This window comes from Pseudophryne corroboree, chromosome 5, assembly GCF_028390025.1.
Source record: "Pseudophryne corroboree isolate aPseCor3 chromosome 5, aPseCor3.hap2, whole genome shotgun sequence".
NCBI lineage: Eukaryota > Metazoa > Chordata > Amphibia > Anura > Myobatrachidae > Pseudophryne > Pseudophryne corroboree.
The window spans coordinates 555173831-555195111 of NC_086448.1; the positions used below are offsets into that span (position 1 = coordinate 555173831).

A 21281-nucleotide genomic window follows, 5' to 3' on the forward strand; every position below is an offset into this window, starting at 1 on the left:
CCTGCTATATAAGGCCTCTTCTCAGGTTAAGCAGATGCTGCTGAATCTTTGTTGGTTAGTCAGTTCCTGAAAGTTAGCCAGTACTGTGTAGCTTTGTATTTGTTGTTGCCTACTGCAAATAGGCCTTGGGGTTTGGTACTACACTCTGCCAATCCAGACCTAGCAGTAAAACTGGAGTCAGTCGTTTAACTTGCTGGGGTTCTTTTGCTACTCTGTGAACTTAGCAAGTTTGCGGCTGTATTCTCAGACTTGCCTGCCTAAATCCTTTCTCACTGTGCAAAGGTGTTCAGGTGTCAGTTTAGTGGCAGTAAGCTGAACCTGTGCACTGCAAGTGAGGATTAGGATTGTGGAGACTCTCCTTGTGTCTATCATTCCATCTCTGACCAAGGAGTTTACTGCCACACCCGTTGGTAACCCTTTAGGGTTTTGCTGTTGCCCTTAGCAACAGCATTTCGGGTTCTCTACGTATTAAAACACAACATCTTTCTTTTTCCATCTGAGCATTCCTAATACTAGGGAGACACCCAGTTTCTTAGCCTCTGGGCTTATCTGTTCACTTTGTGTTTATTTTGTTACCCTATCACCTTCTGTGTACATAATGTCATATTCCCCAGTCTGTCTGTGAGTTCATTTGTTTTGCATCCCTATCCGTTCAGACACCAGTACATTCCTGCAGGCACTGGTGTGCATAACAGTTCAGACACCAGTACATTCCTGCAGGCACTGGTGTGCATAACAGTTCAGACACCAGTACATTCCTGCAGGCACTGGTGTGCATAACACACGGTCAGGAATGCATTTGCTGACCAGGAGGACGATAGCCGCGTTATAGCTCCATGGCTCTGCCCCCCTGTGTTAGCAACCAATTGATTTTATTGTTTGTGCGTGGCATGACGTGATGATGTCATGCCGCACTCATGCCCGTCAATCCCATCTGGTCGCAGCGAGGAGTAGATGCTGTCCTTTGTCGAGTCCTTCCCACCCGCACACGCTGTGTGACTGCGGGACACGGGATGCAACAGTGCCCAAGGTCATTACAGCCGAGAGGCGCTGCTGTAGCGGTGCAGTCCTCCCGGACCCACCCTCACTGTCCTCCATCCTCCCGCGGCCAATATTACACACAGAGAGTGGAGACTTACTCAGCACAGCCTGAGAAGAATCCCTCCCTCTACCCTTCCCACGCTGTCTGACTGCCTGCCAGAGCCGGCCCGCACTGTCATCCTGCCGAACTACAAGTCTCAGCCCAGAAGTGATGGTGTGCTGAGAGACATCGCAGGGGGAGGTGATGATGTGCTGAGCGACAACATGGGGTAGGTGATGGTGTGCTGAGAGACATCGCAGGGGGAGGTGATGATGTGCTGAGCGACAACATGGGATAGGTGATGGTGTGCTGAGAGACGTCACAGGGGGAGGTGGTGGTGTGTTGAGAGACAACATGGGGTAGGTGATGGTGTGCTGAGAGACATCGCAGGGGGAGGTGATGATGTGCTGAGAGACATCGCAGGAGGAGGTGATGTGATTATCTCCTCCCCCTTCATGGAGGTTACCTCCTCTCCCTTCATACTCCCTCCTGCCCCCTATGGTCGACCAATGACCGTTGCCTCTCCTCTACCCTGGTCACTGCTTCCCATGCTTGAGTTCAAGATTTTGCCTGTGCTGCACCCCTTCAGTGGAATGCGCTCCCCCGCTCCATTAGACTCTCCCCTACCTTGCAAAGCTTCATACGGGCACTGAAAACCCACCTATTCATCAAAGCGTAACCTTCCGTTGCATAACCTAGTCTTGAGGCTGCTCCTCCATCTCCCTACCTCATGCCTTGACCATCTTTGCTTTGCTTACATCCTGCCATCAGGCTACCTCCCGCTTGCTTGCACCCCATGTCATCTGTCTGTCGCCCCTTTCTATTAGATTGTTAGCTCCTCAGAGCAGGGCCCTCTTTCCTCTTGTTGTCAAAACCCTCTTCTCAACACATTTCAGTCACAGCCCTCTCCTACTCAGCGACCATCTTTACCCGGTTTTTCTCCTGCTGGTAAAGGCTCGCCGGGTAGGGGATGGTGTGACTGAGAGACAGCATGAGGGGGAGATGATGGTGGTGTGGCTAAGAGATGCAGGGGGCAGAATGTGAGTCTGGTTGAACCGCTGTTGCATGATGCTGACCTGTTAATATTTTTACAGAAACAGGCATCTTCTGGACGATGTGATCTCCTACATGAATAGTGACTACCGAATGAAGATGCCATCTGCCTTAGAGGATACAGTTCTTCAGAGGTTCCACATTGTAAGAAACCATCATATAGGTAAGGTGCATGTGGAATTGAAAAGAATGTTCCCAGTATGACGAGAAACAGGTGGTGTGTCATGTTGACACCCCCCATTTTCAATGATCACTCCTCATCTGGTATGTGGTCATGCCCATTTTTCCTTCGACAGGCGCACATGATTTACATTGACAGACTTTTGGGGAGGGTGGCCCATTCTTAATCTTGCCCTGGGCTCAGGGTGCATCATGTGTCAGCAAAAGGATGATGAGGTGCAGAAAAGTTGAGGGGATGAAGGTTCTGGGAGCAGTGAAAGGTCATCGGATTTAGGAGGTTTTTGGGAGTGGTAAAAGAAGGATGTATAGTATATTCTTGGGAGAACACAATTAGGTTGTGCCTGCCATTTGAGGGGAGGCACTGGGACCACCCATTACCAAATGTCTAGTTTCGCCTATGCTAGGACCCACTGCATCTCTCAAAGCAGGTTCATTCTGTCACATGTCTCTCAGCTCAAAACAGCATTGACACTGTTACTGGATTGATTCTAGATCCCCTTCGCCGTAAGGACCCGGGCGTGACCTTAAATTAGGGAGTACTGTTATTCCCTTAAAGTGCTTTTATTTTGTCCCAAAACTAGTTTTTATATTTGGCAGCATGGTATCTATTCCCAATAGATTATGACGTTGGCCAGTGTCTGATGGGAAAGGTCCTTTCAATGAAGGTTACCGCTGTTACCGCGTGATGGGGAGGGCAACAAGATAGGGCATTGGTAAGACCCATCTGCATGCAGATATTGATGTAGATGAGCATGTGCAATGTAGGTGGGTCTGGACAGAACCATAGAGCTCCTTTGTAGTATATAGTGGAGTAATTCAGTAAGGATTGCAAATTCTGCTAATTAACAGAATTTGCAATCCTTTTGTTAGCATGCTGGGGGGCGCCCATCGCAGGGAAAGGCTGCCCAGCATGCTGACCGCCGCCTCCCGCCCCTTTAACAAGCAGAAATTGCGATCGCATTGCCAGATGCGCCAGGCAGGAGGACCGCCGCCATGTTTCTGATCGCAGCGACTGCGTGTGACATCACGCAGCCACCGTGATCATGCCACAGCCATGCCCCCATTTGCGCAACTCCGACCCCTGTTTGCCCGCATCCGCCCCTGCAAAGCTCCGTCTCCACCTTAGAAACAGAGCGTTGTCGCCCCCCCCTGCTCCAAGACTGCCTATGCCTGATTGACAGCAGAGGCGATCGCATTTTACGGGGCCTCCCCCGCAGAAAATGCAGGTGCACGCGCAGGATGGGCGCTGCGTATGCACCCGCATCTTTTTCTAATTTTTTGTGATTGGATCGCACACTGTGAGCCAACCTGAATTAGGCCCAGTGTGTGGATGTCCCGCTACATTGCTGCTGCAGTATCCCCCATGTATGCTCAGATTACAGCTGCCTAGGGACTGACATCATCTGCCTCTGTGGCATCCCACTAAGTGTACCATCAGATCATATGTATTTAGTTAAAACAATAGTGTATAATGTGTCCTGCACTGCATGCTTCGTTTATATTGGTGACACTGCACAGCACCACAAGGTCGCTGACAGCAGTGGAGGCTCATGGGAGAGAAGGAGATAAAAGGGGATGTCCTGACAGATAGTGGCAGTTGGTCCATGGTGAAGGGGAGCAGAGCTGCGCTGCAAGGTGTCTCTAGGTCTCCAGTAATCTGCGGTGCTGAGCCAGTGGTCGAATGTGCTGAAACTGGCAGTGGGATTTCTGGTGGTACCCCTGGTATCCAGCGTGTCCTGTCAGATGTGGTACTTACCCCTCAGAAGGCGGATAGAGAGTTGGAGACTCCTCAGTATCTAAAGAAAGGCAGTGATCTAGAGTTTGTTCTCACCCCACAAGCAAGGCGGGACTTCCCTGGTGACAGACACCCAGTGGGCATTATCCTCGGGAGTAAATTCCTCTCCTCTCTATAAGCAGCAGTAAATGCAGCAACTACACAGACAGGATTCCGGCTGGCCAGCATAACTGGAGTGAGGTTGGTGGTTAAAATGCCCTGCACAGCCTGGCACCATTGTGATTGCACCACAACAGTAGCCCTGACAAAGCCCTATTCCACAGGGATATTAAAACATTACACTGTCTTCTGTAAGGGGTCTTTATTGTTCTTTTCATATAACAGAACATACTTCATCAGCAAAAGCTGTAGCCCCATTAAAGCAGCTGTAGTCAGATCTGGCCCTAACCAATGTCATGCCCTAGGCAAGATTTCGGCTGGTGCCCCCTAGCCCCCTAGCACCACCGCTAGTTCCGCCTCTGACCTTGCACCCCTTTCCCAGCACCATAACCCCTAACCTATAGCATTCCTCATTTTGGTGCTCCTACCCCTTGTATTTTAAATAGGAACATTGCGCACATTCGGTGCACAGCCCAAAAAAGGGGCGTGTTCTTGCTGGGAAGGGGCATAGCCACACAATAGTACCCCCAATTCAAATTACTCCACATAGTATTGCAACTTTATTCACATTATATCATGCAATAGTGTCCCTTATTCACGTTACATCACACAGTAGTATCACTTTATTTATATAAGTTACTCCTCACAGTAGTGCCTTATTCACATTGCAGATGGAGCCACGTTAATCATGGCTTCGTCTGTGCCTGGGGCACGCTTATCACCAGAGCATCTCCATCTGCACGTCCGTGATGGAGATACATCCCATTCACTAGAATGGGAGAGCGTCTCACAGCTCCCGGGCCAGCTCTGCTAATATTGTGCACCTTTTTTTGGCTAAAAATGCATCTTATTTGCATTGCTATGTGACTATGATGCACAAGCAGCTTCTGCTGATTAAAATGATATGCAGCATGCCTATATTATGTGTGTGACTGTGACTATGAAGTGCTACGTTACAGTGATTTCCAGGAATACACTGTAACGTAGCATTTTGTCTGCAGATACAGCCGCAGTCACACACATAATATAGGCATGCTGCATATCATTTTAATCAGCAGAAACTGCTTGTGCCCCTAGGCATTCCAAATGCCCGCCCTAGGCATTTGCCTAGTTTGCCTATGCCTAGGTCCGTCTCTGGCTGTAGTACTGGAGCGGATCTCTTGCTCCTCCTATCATGGCAGCCTAATACAGTATAGGGCTGCTCCGTACAATTGAATAGTGTGCAAATTATAAACGTTACTTCAATGCTGATTGGTTGCCATGGGCAACTTCTCCACTGGTTCACAGGTCTACTCTTATCACTGCTTCATATATTTACCCCATAAAGTGTAGCGTGAAGGCTAGTGCCTACAAGGAGAGGAGCAACCCTGCTTTGCACATCTACAAAACTCTTACGAAATATAGGTCTAACTCTAGACAAGATAAAACTGAGCATTTACAAGAGAGGAGTTTCAAAGTCTAGAGACCGTGTACACGGATCCAGAGCTTTAATTATCTCCCCAGAAAAACAAGTATCTATACTAGTCAATAAGCTAGTCAATATTACTTAGGGATAATACTGAACAACGGATAAATTCCTTCCATCCCTGTAACTCTGGCAATGTGCTGTTAAAGAGCTTTCAACAATATTTACTTAAACGTGCACGAACTCGAAAGAACTCATTGAACTAATGAATTTATTAATTTAGGCAGTTTGCATGCATGCCTTAACTGAGGTTAAAAGTAGAGATGAGCGGGTTCGGTTTCTCTGAAACCGAACCCGCACGAACTTCATGTTTTTTTCACGGGTCCGAGCAGACTCGGATCCTCCCGCCTTGCTCGGTTAACCCGAGCGCGCCCGAATGTCATCATGACGCTGTCGGATTCTCGCGAGACTCGGATTCTATATAAGGAGCCGCGCGTCGCCGCCATTTTCACACGTGCATTGAGATTGATAGGGAGAGGACGTGGCTGGCGTCCTCTCCATTAGAAATTAGATTAGAAGAGAGAGAGAGATTGTGCAGAGTCAGACAGAGTTTACCACAGTGACCAGTGCAGTTGTTGTTAGTTAACTTTTATTTATTTTAATATAATATATCCGTTCTCTGCTATATCCGTTCTCTGCCTGAAAAAAAACGATACACAGCAGCAGCCAGTCACACAGTGTGACTCAGTCTGTGTGCACTCAGCTCAGCCCAGTGTGCTGCACATCAATGTATAAAAGGCAAAGCTTATAATAATTGTGGGGGAGACTGGGGAGCACTGCAGGTTGTTATAGCAGGAGCCCCCAGGAGTACATAATATTATATTAATTTAAAATTAAACAGTGCACACTTTTGCTGCAGGAGTGCCACTGCCAGTGTGACTAGTGGTGACCAGTGCCTGACCACCAGTATAGTAGTATATTGTTGTATGTATTGTATACTATCTCTTTATCAACCAGTCTATATTAGCAGCAGACACAGTACAGTGCGGTAGTTCACGGCTGTGGCTACCTCTGTGTCGGCAGTCGGAACTCGGCAGGCAGTCCGTCCATCCATAATTGTATTACAATATATACCACCTAACCGTGGTATTTTTTTTTCTTTCTTTATACCGTCGTCATAGTGTCATACTTGTTACGAGTATACTACTATCTCTTTATCAACCAGTGTACAGTGCGGTAGTTCACGGCTGTGGCTACCTCTGTGTCGGCAGTCGGCAGGCAGTCCGTCCATCCATAATTGTATTATTATTATAATATATACCACCTAACCGTGGTTTTTTTTTCATTCTTTATACCGTCGTCATAGTGTCATACTAGTTGTTACGAGTATACTACTATCTCTTTATCAACCAGTGTACAGTGCGGTAGTTCACGGCTGTGGCTACCTCTGTGTCGGCAGTCGGCAGGCAGTCCGTCCATCCATAATTGTATTATTATTATAATATATACCACCTAACTGTGGTATTTTTTTTTCTTTCTTTATACCGTCGTCATAGTGTCATACTAGTTGTTACGAGTATACTACTATCTCTTTATCAACCAGTGTACAGTGCGGTAGTTCACGGCTGTGGCTACCTCTGTGTCGGCAGTCGGCAGGCAGTCCGTCCATCCATAATTGTATTATTATTATAATATATACCACCTAACCGTGGTTTTTTTTTCATTCTTTATACCGTCGTCATAGTGTCATACTAGTTGTTACGAGTATACTACTATCTCTTTATCAACCAGTGTACAGTGCGGTAGTTCACGGCTGTGGCTACCTCTGTGTCGGCAGTCGGCAGGCAGTCCGTCCATCCATAATTGTATTATTATTATAATATATACCACCTAACCGTGGTTTTTTTTTCATTCTTTATACCGTCGTCATAGTGTCATACTAGTTGTTACGAGTATACTACTATCTCTTTATCAACCAGTGTACAGTGCGGTAGTTCACGGCTGTGGCTACCTCTGTGTCGGCAGTCGGCAGGCAGTCCGTCCATCCATAATTGTATTATTATTATAATATATACCACCTAACCGTGGTTTTTTTTTCATTCTTTATACCGTCGTCATAGTGTCATACTAGTTGTTACGAGTATACTACTATCTCTTTATCAACCAGTGTACAGTGCGGTAGTTCACGGCTGTGGCTACCTCTGTGTCGGAACTCGGCAGGCAGTCCGTCCATCCATAATTGTATTATTATTATAATATATACCACCTAACCGTGGTTTTTTTTTCATTCTTTATACCGTCGTCATAGTGTCATACTAGTTGTTACGAGTATACTACTATCTCTTTATCAACCAGTGTACAGTGCGGTAGTTCACGGCTGTGGCTACCTCTGTGTCGGAACTCGGCAGGCAGTCCGTCCATCCATAATTGTATTATATACCACCTAACCGTGGTTTTTTTATACCACCTAACCGTGGCAGTCCGTCCATAATTGTATACTAGTATCCAATCCATCCATCTCCATTGTTTACCTGAGGTGCCTTTTAGTTCTGCCTATAAAATATGGAGAACAAAAAAGTTGAGGTTCCAAAATTAGGGAAAGATCAAGATCCACTTCCACCTCGTGCTGAAGCTGCTGCCACTAGTCATGGCCGAGACGATGAAATGCCAGCAACGTCGTCTGCCAAGGCCGATGCCCAATGTCATAGTACAGAGCATGTCAAATCCAAAACACCAAATATCAGAAAAAAAAGGACTCCAAAACCTAAAATAAAATTGTCGGAGGAGAAGCGTAAACTTGCCAATATGCCATTTACCACACGGAGTGGCAAGGAACGGCTGAGGCCCTGGCCTATGTTCATGGCTAGTGGTTCAGCTTCACATGAGGATGGAAGCACTCAGCCTCTCGCTAGAAAAATGAAAAGACTCAAGCTGGCAAAAGCAGCACAGCAAAGAACTGTGCATTCTTCGAAATCCCAAATCCGAATTCCGAGCCCACCCGCTGGCGGTGATGCAGGGCAGTCTGGAGCGACTGCTGATGCTGACATCTGGTCCGGACTGAAGGACCTGACAACCATTACGGACATGTCGTCTACTGTCACTGCATATGATTCTCTCACCATTGATAGAATGGTGGAGGATTATATGAGTGACCGCATCCAAGTAGGCACGTCACACAGTCCGTACTTATACTGGCAGGAAAAAGAGGCAATTTGGAGGCCCTTGCACAAACTGGCTTTATTCTACCTAAGTTGCCCTCCCACAAGTGTGTACTCCGAAAGAGTGTTTAGTGCCGCCGCTCACCTTGTCAGCAATCGGCGTACGAGGTTACATCCAGAAAATGTGGAGAAGATGATGTTCATTAAAATGAATTATAATCAATTCCTCCGCGGAGACATTGACCAGCAGCAATTGCCTCCACAAAGTACACAGGGAGCTGACATGGTGGATTCCAGTGGGGACGAATTGATAATCTGTGAGGAGGGGGATGTACACGGTGATATATCGGAGGATGATGATGAGGTGGACATCTTGCCTCTGTAGAGCCAGTTTGTGCAAGGAGAGATTAATTGCTTCTTTTTTGGTGGGGGTCCAAACCAACCCGTCATTTCAGTCACAGTCGTGTGGCAGACCCTGTCACTGAAATGATGGGTTGGTTAAAGTGTGCATGTCCTGTTTTGTTTATACAACATAAGGGTGGGTGGGAAGGGCCCAAGGACAATTCCATCTTGCACCTCTTTTTTCTTTTATTTTTCTTTGCGTCATGTGCTGTTTGGGGAGGGTTTTTTGGAAGGGACATCCTGCGTGACACTGCAGTGCCACTCCTAGATGGGCCCGGTGTTTGTGTCGGCCACTAGGGTCGCTTATCTTTCTCACACAGTCAGCTACCTCATTGCGCCTCTTTTTTTCTTTGCGTCATGTGCTGTTTGGGGAGGGTTTTTTGGAAGGGACATCCTGCGTGACACTGCAGTGCCACTCCTAGATGGGCCCGGTGTTTGTGTCGGCCACTAGGGTCGCTTATCTTTCTCACACAGTCAGCTACCTCATTGCGCCTCTTTTTTTCTTTGCGTCATGTGCTGTTTGGGGAGGGTTTTTTGGAAGGGACATCCTGCGTGACACTGCAGTGCCACTCCTAGATGGGCCCGGTGTTTGTGTCGGCCACTAGGGTCGCTAATCTTACTCACACAGCTACCTCATTGCGCCTCTTTTTTTCTTTGCGTCATGTGCTGTTTGGGGAGGGTTTTTTGGAAGGGACATCCTGCGTGACACTGCAGTGCCACTCCTAGATGGGCCCGGTGTTTGTGTCGGCCACTAGGGTCGCTTATCTTTCTCACACAGTCAGCTACCTCATTGCGCCTCTTTTTTTCTTTGCGTCATGTGCTGTTTGGGGAGGGTTTTTTGGAAGGGACATCCTGCGTGACACTGCAGTGCCACTCCTAGATGGGCCCGGTGTTTGTGTCGGCCACTAGGGTCGCTAATCTTACTCACACAGCTACCTCATTGCGCCTCTTTTTTTCTTTGCGTCATGTGCTGTTTGGGGAGGGTTTTTTGGAAGGGACATCCTGCGTGACACTGCAGTGCCACTCCTAGATGGGCCCGGTGTTTGTGTCGGCCACTAGGGTCGCTGAGCTTAGTCATCCAGCGACCTCGGTGCAAATTTTAGGACTAAAAATAATATTGTGAGGTGTAAGGTGTTCAGAATAGACTGAAAATGAGTGTTAATTATGGTTATTGAGGTTAATAATACTATGGGATCAAAATGACCCCCAAATTCAATGTTTTAAGATGTTTTTTAGGGTTTTTTGAAAAAACCACCCGAATCCAAAACACACCCGAATCCGACAAAAAAAATTCGGTGAGGTTTTGCCAAAACGCGGTCGAACCCAAAACACGGCCGCGGAACCGAACCCAAAACCAAAACACAAAACCCGAAAAATTTCAGGCGCTCATCTCTAGTTAAAAGGGGAATTCACTGCAGAACCTGGTATTATTATTACCTGTGTAGTGCATTGTTTATTAATGTAATGTTCATCAACTGGTGTTAAATTGTATTTGACTTTTCTTCTGAGAACATCTAAAGAACTTTATTCTCAACTAATACGTTGGGTCCTCTGTTGAACTCTTTTGCGATTTTTTTTTTTTTAAATTGTTTATTTTAATTTACAGGTTATAAACTTTACAGGTTACAAACATTACAGCAGCCTCCCCCCATTCTTGGGGTGGGCTGTTCCGTCTAACATTATAGTACCAAAAGCAGAGATATAACCTTAAAATAAGGAACATATGGTTCCCATGATGCACAGATACAGCAAGGAGTTATGCATCGGGGTAAGCAGATACTGTTCAATTGGATGGGAACCAAAAAAACAAGCTCATGATTATATCAATAAGAGGATAAAGACTAAAGAAAGAGAACATGAAGGGCGAGAAGAAGAGACAGGCAAGACTGAGAGGGAATAGAGTAGAGGGGGAGAGGGGACAAGGTTGGAGAGAGGCCGCTGGTACGCCCCCGTGTTGCGCTGGCTACGCACAGGGCGCCAGTACAAGATGGAAAGTGCTATTCGGGGAACACGGAAAGGATATGTTGAGGATATCCCACGGGCTACTTATCAGGTTAGGAGAGTACAGGGATCATAATAGGAGGGCCGTCGAGCTCCCGGAGGGTCGTACTCCATGTGCGGGAGCCTGTGAGTCGAACCATAGTTCCCAGTTTTGAAGGAACTGGAAAGATCTGTTATGGAGGTATGCAGTGATTTTTTCCATACTTGCGAAGTACCATACTTTGTTGATGATCTGTTGTATAGGGGGGGGCTCCTTCTTTTTCCAATGGAGGGCAATTGCGCATCTAGCCGCGTTCAAGATCTGTGTCAGTAATTTACCCGAGTTCGGAGGTGCATTGGCAATGGGGAGACCTAGCAGGAATGACCAAGGGTCTTTGTATATCCGGGTCTGGAGTACTGTACTCAGCAAGTGTGCGACTGAATCCCAGTATAGCTTAATTTTGGGGCACGTCCACCATATGTGGAGGAAAGAGCCATGTCCTCCGCATCCTCTCCAGCACAAAGGCTGAGAGGAGGGAAACATTTTGTGGAGTCTAGAGGGGACTAGATACCACCTATATAATATTTTATATGCGTTTTCCTTAACTAAGGTTGAGATAGAGGATTTCGCGGCCGCCGTAAAGATATCTGACCAATCATAGTCATCCGGTATCGGGCCAAGGTCCTGTTCCCACTTGAGTATAAAAGCCGGGGTCACCGATTTATCCTCTGCCTGGAGAAGGGAATACAGTAGGGTGATGATTCCTCGAGCAAGCGGTTTGTGATAACAATAGGACTCCAGAGTGGAGAGAGGTTGGAATGGGGATGAGCTCATTAAGGACGAGACAAAATGTTTCACCTGGAGATAGGTAAAAGGATTCGCTTCCGGGAAGTCATGTTTTGATATGATATCCGGTAAGGGTGCACAAGACCCCTCGGACAACACATCTAGGACAAAGCGAATGTTATGTGTCGACCATGGGCGCGAGCGGGTTATGGATTGGCCTGGGACGAAAGCAGGGTTGTCCCATAAGGGGGTAAGCGCCGAGGGGAATGACAGCATGTGGAAATGACGTGTGCAATAGTCCCAGATCTGGCAAGTGAATTCCAGAACCGGGTGGAGTTGCAAATGGGGAGATCTAGTTTTAGGAGGGGATAAGAGTATAGATGATAGAGATGGAGTGTGGCTAAGCGTCCTCTCTAACTGAAGCCAACGTATGGACTGCGTAGGGGCGAACCATGCCACTGCTTGGCTGAGATGGGTAGCCAGATAGTAAAGACGGATGTCTGGGAATCCTCTCCCCCCTTCTTGCACTGGTTTGCGGAGGGTAGAAAACCCTATCCTAGGGGTTTTATTTCTCCACACAAAACGAAGCAACCACGAATGGATTTGTGCCAGTACCGAATCCGGGACTTTCACTGGCAGCGTCTGAAACAAATAGAGGAGACGGGGGATAATATTAATTTTCAGAGCAATAATACGACCCAGCCAAGAGATGATTAGTGATTGCCATTTATGGAGATCGGCCTTAAGGTTTTTAAGCAATGGCGAGAAGTTTTCCTTAAACAAGTCTCCATAGCGACTCGTAATATAGACCCCCAGATATCGAATTTTAGAAGTGCACCAGGAGAATTTAAAGTTGTTTTGCGTGTTGGCTATTTGGGAAGGGGAGATGTGGAAGGGAAGAGCTTCTGTCTTGGACCAATTGACTTTGTAGCCCGATATATTTCCGTAATCAGACAGGAGAGTAAAAAGGTTCGGCAGAGAGGTGTGAGGTGAGGAAAGTGATAGGAGGACGTCGTCTGCGAACAAGGAGATCTTGTAAACAGAGTCCCCCACTTCCAGTCCTCCGATATCAGGCGAGGCTCGTATGCGGGCTGCTAATGGCTCTATCACTAAGGCAAAAATCAGGGGTGAGAGTGGGCAGCCCTGTCTGGTACCATTGGAAATGTTCAAAGGGTCTGATTGTACTCCGTTCACAGATACCCTAGCGGAAGGGGTCGAGTATAAAGCTTGTATCCCTGCGAGGAATTCCCCCTGAAAACCCAAATGAGCAAGGGTTTCAAACATAAAGGGCCATCCTATTCTGTCAAATGCTTTCTCCGCGTCCAGAGAAAGCAAGAGAGCAGGAGTGTGTGTAAGGTTGATATAATGAGTCAGGCTAATAACTCGTCTCGTGTTGTCTCGGGCTTGGCGGCCGGGAATAAATCCTACCTGGTCGTTATGGATAAGGTGGGGCAAGACACTATTTAGACGGAGGGCTAATATTTTGGCATAGATCTTGATATCTGAGTTAAGTAGTGATATAGGCCTATAATTAGCGCAATTAGATGTGTCCTTACCCTCCTTAGGAATGACTATAATCTTAGCCTCCAGTGCCGATTTGGAGAAAGAAGCTCCCTGCAAGACAGCATTGAAAAGGGCTGAGAGGTGAGGTGTAAGCTGGGGGAGAAAGGTCTTGTAATATGCGGCCGTAAAGCCGTCTGGGCCAGGGGCTTTGTTAAGTTTTAGGGTTTTGACAACAGTGGCAATTTCTTCGTCGGATATCTCTGAATTCAATTCGGCAGAAACCGATGAGCTCAGACGAGGGAGATGGCAGTGGGATAGGAAGGTACGGATAGCCCCAATAAAGTCTGGTTTCGTCTGAGTGGTCTCATGGGCGTTGTATAGCTTCTCGTAGAAGCGAGAGAAAGTTTCAGTGATACGTTTAGGATCCCTAGTCTTCTCACCAGAGAGAGGCTGGATGGACATAACGTTGTTCCTTGCAAGTTTAGCCCGGAGCCTAGAGGCTAATAGCCGATCGGCTTTATCCCCTTTTTCGTAGAAGGATTGGTTGAGCCACTTCAGGCTGGTCTCCACCTTCGTCGTCAGGAGCATATTTAATTCACCTCTGACCGCAGATAGGGAGGAGAGATCCGTTTCGGACCCTGTTTTTTTGTGTTTCAGTGAGAGGGAACTAAGCATGTCTGAGAGTTCCCGGATGCGTTTAGATCTGGTCTTCTTGTTATAAGAGGAGGCGCTGATCAGGCATCCACGTATAACCGCTTTATGAGCGTCCCATAGTAACATAGGGGGAACAGATGGGGATGCGTTTGTCTCAAAGTAGTGGGAGATTTCGGCGGCTATGTGGGCTTTCGTTTGGGGGTTAAGAAGGAGTCTGTCATTCAATCGCCACACAGGATGGCGAGCGGGTGGATGTGAGCCCTGGACATCTACAGTGACCGGGCCGTGGTCTGACCACGTGTTGGGGTGAATGGAGGTGTCTATGATACATTGCGCAGGCTCCGAACTCAGGAAAATCATGTCCAGTCTTGTGTAAACATCGTATATGGGGGAATAGTATGTGTAATCTTTAGCAGTCGGCTCTTTCACTCTCCATGTATCGAAGAGAAGGTGGCGTGACAGCAGGAGGTTCAAAGCAGCTGTATTACGCGTATGTGAGGGGCGCATAGATCTGGGCAGAGGTTTAGATCTGTCCAGAACGCTGTCCAAAGTCACATTAAAATCCCCCCCTAATACCACACTACCGCATCTGTGTAGGGCTAAGAGGCTATTTAGGGAGTGGAAAAAGGGGGCCTGGTTCTGGTTTGGAGCATAGACATTTAAGAATGTATAGGGGGACCCGTTTAACAACCCCACCAGCAACAGGTATCTACCTTCAGGGTCGCTCAGTATTTCAGAGGGGATGAAATCTAAATGATTAGCAAAGAGTACAGAGACCCCTTTCTTCTTGCGTATGGGGTCGCAAGCATGGAAAGTGAGCGGGAAGTGTTTGGACTTAAGTTCTGGATGAGATTTACCCGAGAAATGAGTCTCCTGTAGGAAAACAATGTCGCCTTTAAGTTGCTTAAGGGATTGGAATAAGAGAGAGCGTTTACGCGGGCTATTCAGACCTTTCGTGTTCAATGTGATTATTCTAAGAACCATGGTATGAGAACAGAGCACTCTTCATGTGGGAGCGCACCAGCTGGGCTCCGAAAGAGATAGGGGAAGGGAAAGGAAAGAGGATCAGAGAGAGAAGAAAAGAGAGGGTAGGAGAACAGATGAAGGACAAGCATATATTAGTATCAGTGGCTAGAGGGCGGAGAAAATCCATTCTCGCTAGTCGGACCCAAGGAAGAAGTCGACCCGCAGGTCCAGGTCGTCCGACGTCGACCTTAAAGGTCGAATGGGGGGTGGGTGGACCTAGCTGCTCGGAGAGGAGACCAGGTCCCGTGTGCAATCAGACTAAAATTAAGTGTACATATTGCGAACAATAAACTAGGGGAGCTTAAAGGGGAGGGAGAAGGGGAGGGAGGAGGGGGGGAGGAGGGAGGGAAACAGCATTAATGGAACTGGGGGTAAACATGTCATGTCGACCACATAGCAACAATAATAACATTACAACCTGCATGAGGTAAAGAGAGAAGGTTCGGCCCAGATGGGCCTCCCGGGGCCGGAGCCCCCGCGGCCAGCCACTACGAACCCCGGCCCCGAGGGCCCGGACAGGCCCCCCCACAACAGGATCACCAAGGCAATAAATGGTTAACATTAGCTTAATTAAAGTCTCTACATCCTATGGGGATCTTGGCATAGTGCGGAAAGACCCCCTGCAGTCCGTTAGGGACTCGTATGCGCATCGAGACCCATCATGGACATCTATACATGGCGATTCATGTATCTGGGGAGGTGTGGGAAGCAGATCCGACGGTGGTCCAGTTTGAGGCTGGGGCTGTGAGAGAAGGGGAGGTGTTGACTGGAAGAGAGCGTTGAGGAGTGGTCGGGGGGCCGGAGATGTTCAGTTGATGGAGTAGTTGGAGGGCCTCATCTGGGGACCTAGCAGAGAGGGTTTTACCATCCGCTCTGACTTGGAGGGCAAAAGGGAAGCCCCATCTGTATCTGACATTATGATCTCTTAGGGCTTTGGTTATGTCTTTTAGCTCCCTCCTTCTGTTCAGCGTGACCGGCGACAGGTCCTGGAAGATCAAGAGATCGGAGCCCTCGAACGGGATAGTCGACATCCTCCTGGTTTTGGCGTAGACTCGATCTTTGACCGCGAAATAGTGAAAGCGGAGAATTACGTCTCTTGGTGTTTTGGCGTCTTGGGATCTAGGACGTAGAGCCCTGTGGGCCCTATCTAGAAGAAGCATATCGTCTGGGACAGAGGGAGCAAGTGAGCGGAAGAGGCGGAGTAGATAATCCGTGAGGTGATTTTGTTCCACCGTCTCGGGAACGTTGCGTATTCTAAGATTGTTCCGACGGCCTCTGTTGTCCAAATCTTCCTGTTTATCCGCTAAGAGCATAACATCCGTACGCATTTAAGATATCTCCTGTTCTGATTCTTGTTGGAAGGCGATAAGCTCTTCTTGTTTTCTTTTGATGGCATCCACCCTGGTGCCCAGGCTATCCACGTCCGATTTTAGACCCGAGATAGCCTCCTGTACTTCTGCACGAATTGATTTTTTAATATTACGCATCTCGGATAGGAGAAGGGCGACATCAGCCTTTGTGGCGGGAGTGGAGGAAGAGTCATCGTCCGAGTCTTTGTCAGAGGTTGCTGAAGTGGGTGGGGGTGAGGTTGCTCTCCGGGTGGAAGATGGAGCCGAATTCTTGAAGTAGCCCACCAGGTTATGGGCATTCGACTTTTTCCCCCCTTTAGGCATATTGGCGGAAAGAGGTGAGGTAGGTTGGTTGTCAACACCTGGGAAGGACGAGGGAGGCTCCTATATCATTAGGATCACACACGGAACCAGGTGTAGTACATATCGAGGTCACATGCTAGGCACTTTGAAGAAGATGGTCAAAAGGGTCCAGCTGGGCATGCCAAGGCATGTAGGTAATGAGTGACGCTTCTAAGCTCCGGCAGGATTGGGATCCTCCGGAGGCCGGGGCTTCTTTCAGAGATACTCAAGGCCCTGCAGGCGTCACGTGTGTGGGTGTCAGGGGGGGGGAGGGCCCTGCAGGGTGCTTAAAGAGTACCGTTGTACCGGTAATAGTGGCCTGAACCCTCTGAGGTGCTATCTGGTCCAGTAGTTCTAGCCCGTAGGAGCACCTATAGGGCGTGATAGGGTGTTCAGGAGGTGAGGGTGAGAGCAGGGTAAGGAATTCTGATGAGGTCACTAAGCGAGGCTCAGAGGGTGAAGTGGAGCCGCAGTGGGCCGGTCTGATGGAGTGTGTTCTGCTCCCAAGATGGCCGCCGGACTTCTTCTAGCTCCGCCGGGCTGCCCCGTTTTCGTCCTGGTCCCTGGCCTACGGAGCTGGTAAAAGCAACAGGGAGCCCTCTAGAATGCGCAGCGGCTTACTGAGGGGTCAGGAGCGAGGAGAGAGGCCACACCTCCAGATCGCGTCTGACGTGGTACACGCCGGGCTGGCCCTGTGCGCGAGTCCCCGGTCTGAGGGCCGCCGGGAGGCCGCAGCTCGCTGGAGCTCAGGGCCTGTTCCCTCGACCCGCGGCACACAGCAAGCCTCCTCCGGTGGTATTGTAGAGGCGGGAGCCGCGGGGAGAGGGGGCAAGGAGCCTCGTTGACCCGCTTAAGTGCGGTAGCAAGAGGGGACTCACCCGCCGCGTAGAGCCCTCACTATCAGCTGCGCCCGCTTCCGATGGCCGCTACAGGTTTACAGGGGGTCTCCGGCGTTGGTGGCAACGACTCCCACCTCTCCAGGTAACAGTCGACAGCCGCGTCTATCCGGTTTCCTCCGTCACCCGGCCCGTCCAGCCGTACCTCTGGTAGGGGGAGGGGGGTCGCACCACAGTCCCCGGCTTCCTGGGGAGGGGAAGGCCGCAACCTGCAGGAGCCCTGATAAGGGCTCCCCGGCTCCGCAACCGAGCCCCTCTAGTGTTTTGTGTTAGGGGGAGCAGGTGGTATTATAGCCCCTCCGAGGTAGCACCAGCCCGTGGGAGCACAATTTAACCTTGATAGGGTATATTAAAGGAGAGAGGGCAATTGCAGGGTGAAGTGGTCGCTGCACAACAGGTTCTCCCCCCTCACAATTTGGCGTAGTGAGCAGCAGTGCCGAGGTACTGGGCACGGGGGTCTAGGCGGGGGTTCTGAGGAGTACTGGGAACCCAATCCCCCAGCGGTGTTTTCAAGATGGCCACCGGGCTTCACGCACTTTTGCCGTGCGGCACTATTTTGTGCTCGGTGCGATGGAGAGGTAGAGGTAATAAGGCCTCTTTTAGGGATGTAGCCGCCAGCCGAGCCGTCAGGGGCAGTGTCAGGGGCCGCAAAATCTGTCCGCGGCTATCGCGGGTCCGGCCCCGCAATCGAGGTCCCGGTCTGAGGCCCGCCGCTAGGCCGCGTCTCGCGGGAGCTCCGGTGACCGCTTCCCGAGTCCGCGGCACAGAGCAGGTTGCAGCAGGTGAAGCGGTATGGACAAGGGCCGCGGGGAGAGGGAGGGGAGAGCCCCGATGCTGCGCTGGTGTGCACCGGTAAGGGGGGGACTCACCCACCGTACGGAGCCGCCTCCGCCGCCAACCGCACACGATCCCGATGGCTGCTGCAGGGTCACAGGACGGGGTCCCCGGTCCTGGGGATATCTCTTTCCGTCGGCCCGGCGTATGGGCTCGTCCTCCCGGTCCTCCCGGACAGCAGTCCCGATCAGTCTCACTTCCGGTGGGGTGGGAGGTCGCACCACAGACCCCCGGCTTCTTATGGAGGGGAAGGCCGCAACCTGCAGGAGCCCTGACAAGGGCTCCCCGGCTCCGCAACCGACACTCTCTGGTACTGGCTGGAACAGGGAGCCGGTATACACGTTTAGAAGTGTGTGGTGACCTGTGAGGTATATTTTATAGGTGATAGAAGGCCCAAGCCCACAGGAGCACACACAGTTCACTTCTTCTCGGCTTGCTAGCTAGGCCACGCGCCCCCCCTCTTTTGCAATTTTTATGAAACTTAAGTTCATTTATTCATCCCTGATATGATTTATGTGTCTCTTCTTCTAACAGGTGACCTTTCTGCATGGACTGAGGGACACAGGGACTGTGCATTCCAGTCGTGCACAGAAGGAAATCCCATGAACTTCATGTGAAGTTCAAATTGGTACGTTTGGCGCTGCTGGGGGATGCAGCAGGACATTAAAGTGGCAGCAGGTGCTGTGAGGTGGTTATTAAAAGGGGGAAGAGCACTATGTGGTGGACAGTGAAGGGAGGAACTGCTGTAAGGTGGGCAGTGAAGAGGGATGGAGTCAGGGCCGGTGCTAGGGTGTTCGGCGCCCCCTCCAAACTATAACTTTGCGCCCTCCCATATTCGACAAAGGGTCAGCACGCGCCTTTGGTGCACACCAGGAAAAGTGGTGTGGTCTCACAAGTAAGGGGCATGGCCACACAATAGTAACCCCATTTAAATTTACCCCACACAGTAGCACAATCTTATTCATCTTATACGTAATGCCCAACCGGTAGTAGTAGCATCCTTATATGTAATGCCCCCCCAGTAGTAGTAGCATCCTTATATATAATGCCCCCCCAGTAGTAGTAGCATCCTTATATGTAATGCACCCCAGTAGTAGTAGCATCCTTATATATAATGCCCCCCCAGTAGTAGTAGCATCCTTATACATAATGCATCCACAGTAGTAGTAGCGTCCTTATACGTAATGTCCTTATACGTAATGCCCCCCCAGTAGTAGCGTCCTTATACGTAGTGCACCCCCAGTAGTAGTAGCATCCTTATACGTAATGCACCTACAGTAGTAGTAGCGTCCTTAGTAGCATCTTTATACATAATGCCCCCCATCTTTATACATAATGCCCCCAGTAGTAGTAGCATCGTTATACGTAATGCCCCCCAGTAGTAGTAGCGTCCTTATATGTAATGCCCCCAGTAGTAACGTCCTTATACATAATGCCCCCTCCCCCAGTAGTAGCGTCCTTATACATCATGCCCCCCCAGTAGTAGCTTACTTACATGTAATTCCCCCCCAGTAGTAGCGTCATTATACGTAATGCCCCCCCCCCAAGTAGTAGTTGTGTCCTTACATGTAATGGCCTCCCCAGTAGTAGCGTCGTTATACGTAATGGCCCCCCCCCCAGTAGTAGCATCGTTACACGGAATGCCCCCCCTGTAGTAGTAGTGTACTTACATGTAATGCACCCCAGTAGTAGCATCGTTATACGTAATGCCCCCCCAAGTAGTAGTACCATCCTTACATGTAATGACCCCCCCAGTAGTAGCATCCATAACATACACATATATTTCTTTCTCACCCTCCACTTACCTAAGTCTGGCTGGCCGCCACTGTAATTGTAGTTTCTAGGTCGACAGGGTCTCTAGGTCGACATTTTCTAGGTTGACAGGTCAAAAGGTCGACATGAGGTTTTAACATTTTTTTTTAATTTGAACTTTTTCATACTTTACGATCCACGTGGACTATGATTGGGAGCAGTAACCTGTGCCGAGTGCAACGAGGCACCTTGCCCGAAGGGGACGCGGTGCACTAATTGGGGTTCCCGGTCTCTGTACGGCAAAAACGACACCAAAAAAGATTTAAAAAAACTCATGTCGACCTTTTGACCTGTCGACCTAGACCATGTTGACCTAGATACCCTGTCGACCTAGAATCCCTGTCAACCTAGTTACTGTTGACCAATAGTGGTCGATCTAGACGCTGTCGACCTAAGTGTGGTCGAACTTCAATACCACACCCTCTTCTTCAGATCACCACTGCCTAATTACACTAGCACTCCATTTTATTTTAACAACTGATTGTATATTTCATATGCTTCAGCCAAGGCACACAGAAGACCTCATTCAGGTCTGGTCATATCTGAGTCCTAATGCGCAAAGTACCAGTGTTCAGTACTTTGCGCAGTTTGGCATCAGACTGTTCAAGATTGACAGTCTTATGCCATTTGGGGGCAGGGAGGGGCGACAATGGCCTCTGTTTGTGAAAACGGAGACATTTAACTGCCGTTTAGGGGGAGGGAGGAGGCCAGAATCTCCGTCATTGGATGGAGATTTCTGGTATTTTACAAGCATTTGCAATGGCCGGATTGCAAACTACCGATGCTGTTGCAGTGATCCAATGCCTGTGTCCTAGGACACAGCTCAGATCACTACTGCAGCAGGAGGCATCTACTTGTAATAGACGCCGCCTGCTGCATTTACATACAGAGCGATAGCAACTTGTCAAAGTCAAAAATATTACAT

The 21281-nt window shown here is 49.1% G+C and overlaps 1 long non-coding RNA gene across 1 annotated transcript in view; it reads left to right on the forward strand.

The window, feature by feature from the left end:
- Window positions 1-3926: 3926 nt before the first annotated feature.
- The window catches only part of LOC134929212 (uncharacterized), a 125026-nt gene continuing 107671 nt past the window's right edge, over window positions 3927-21281 (forward strand). Inside the window, exon 1 of the long non-coding RNA XR_010178386.1 lies at window positions 3927-4289. This is a non-coding gene — a long non-coding RNA (uncharacterized LOC134929212). The remainder of the gene's footprint in view (window positions 4290-21281) is intronic.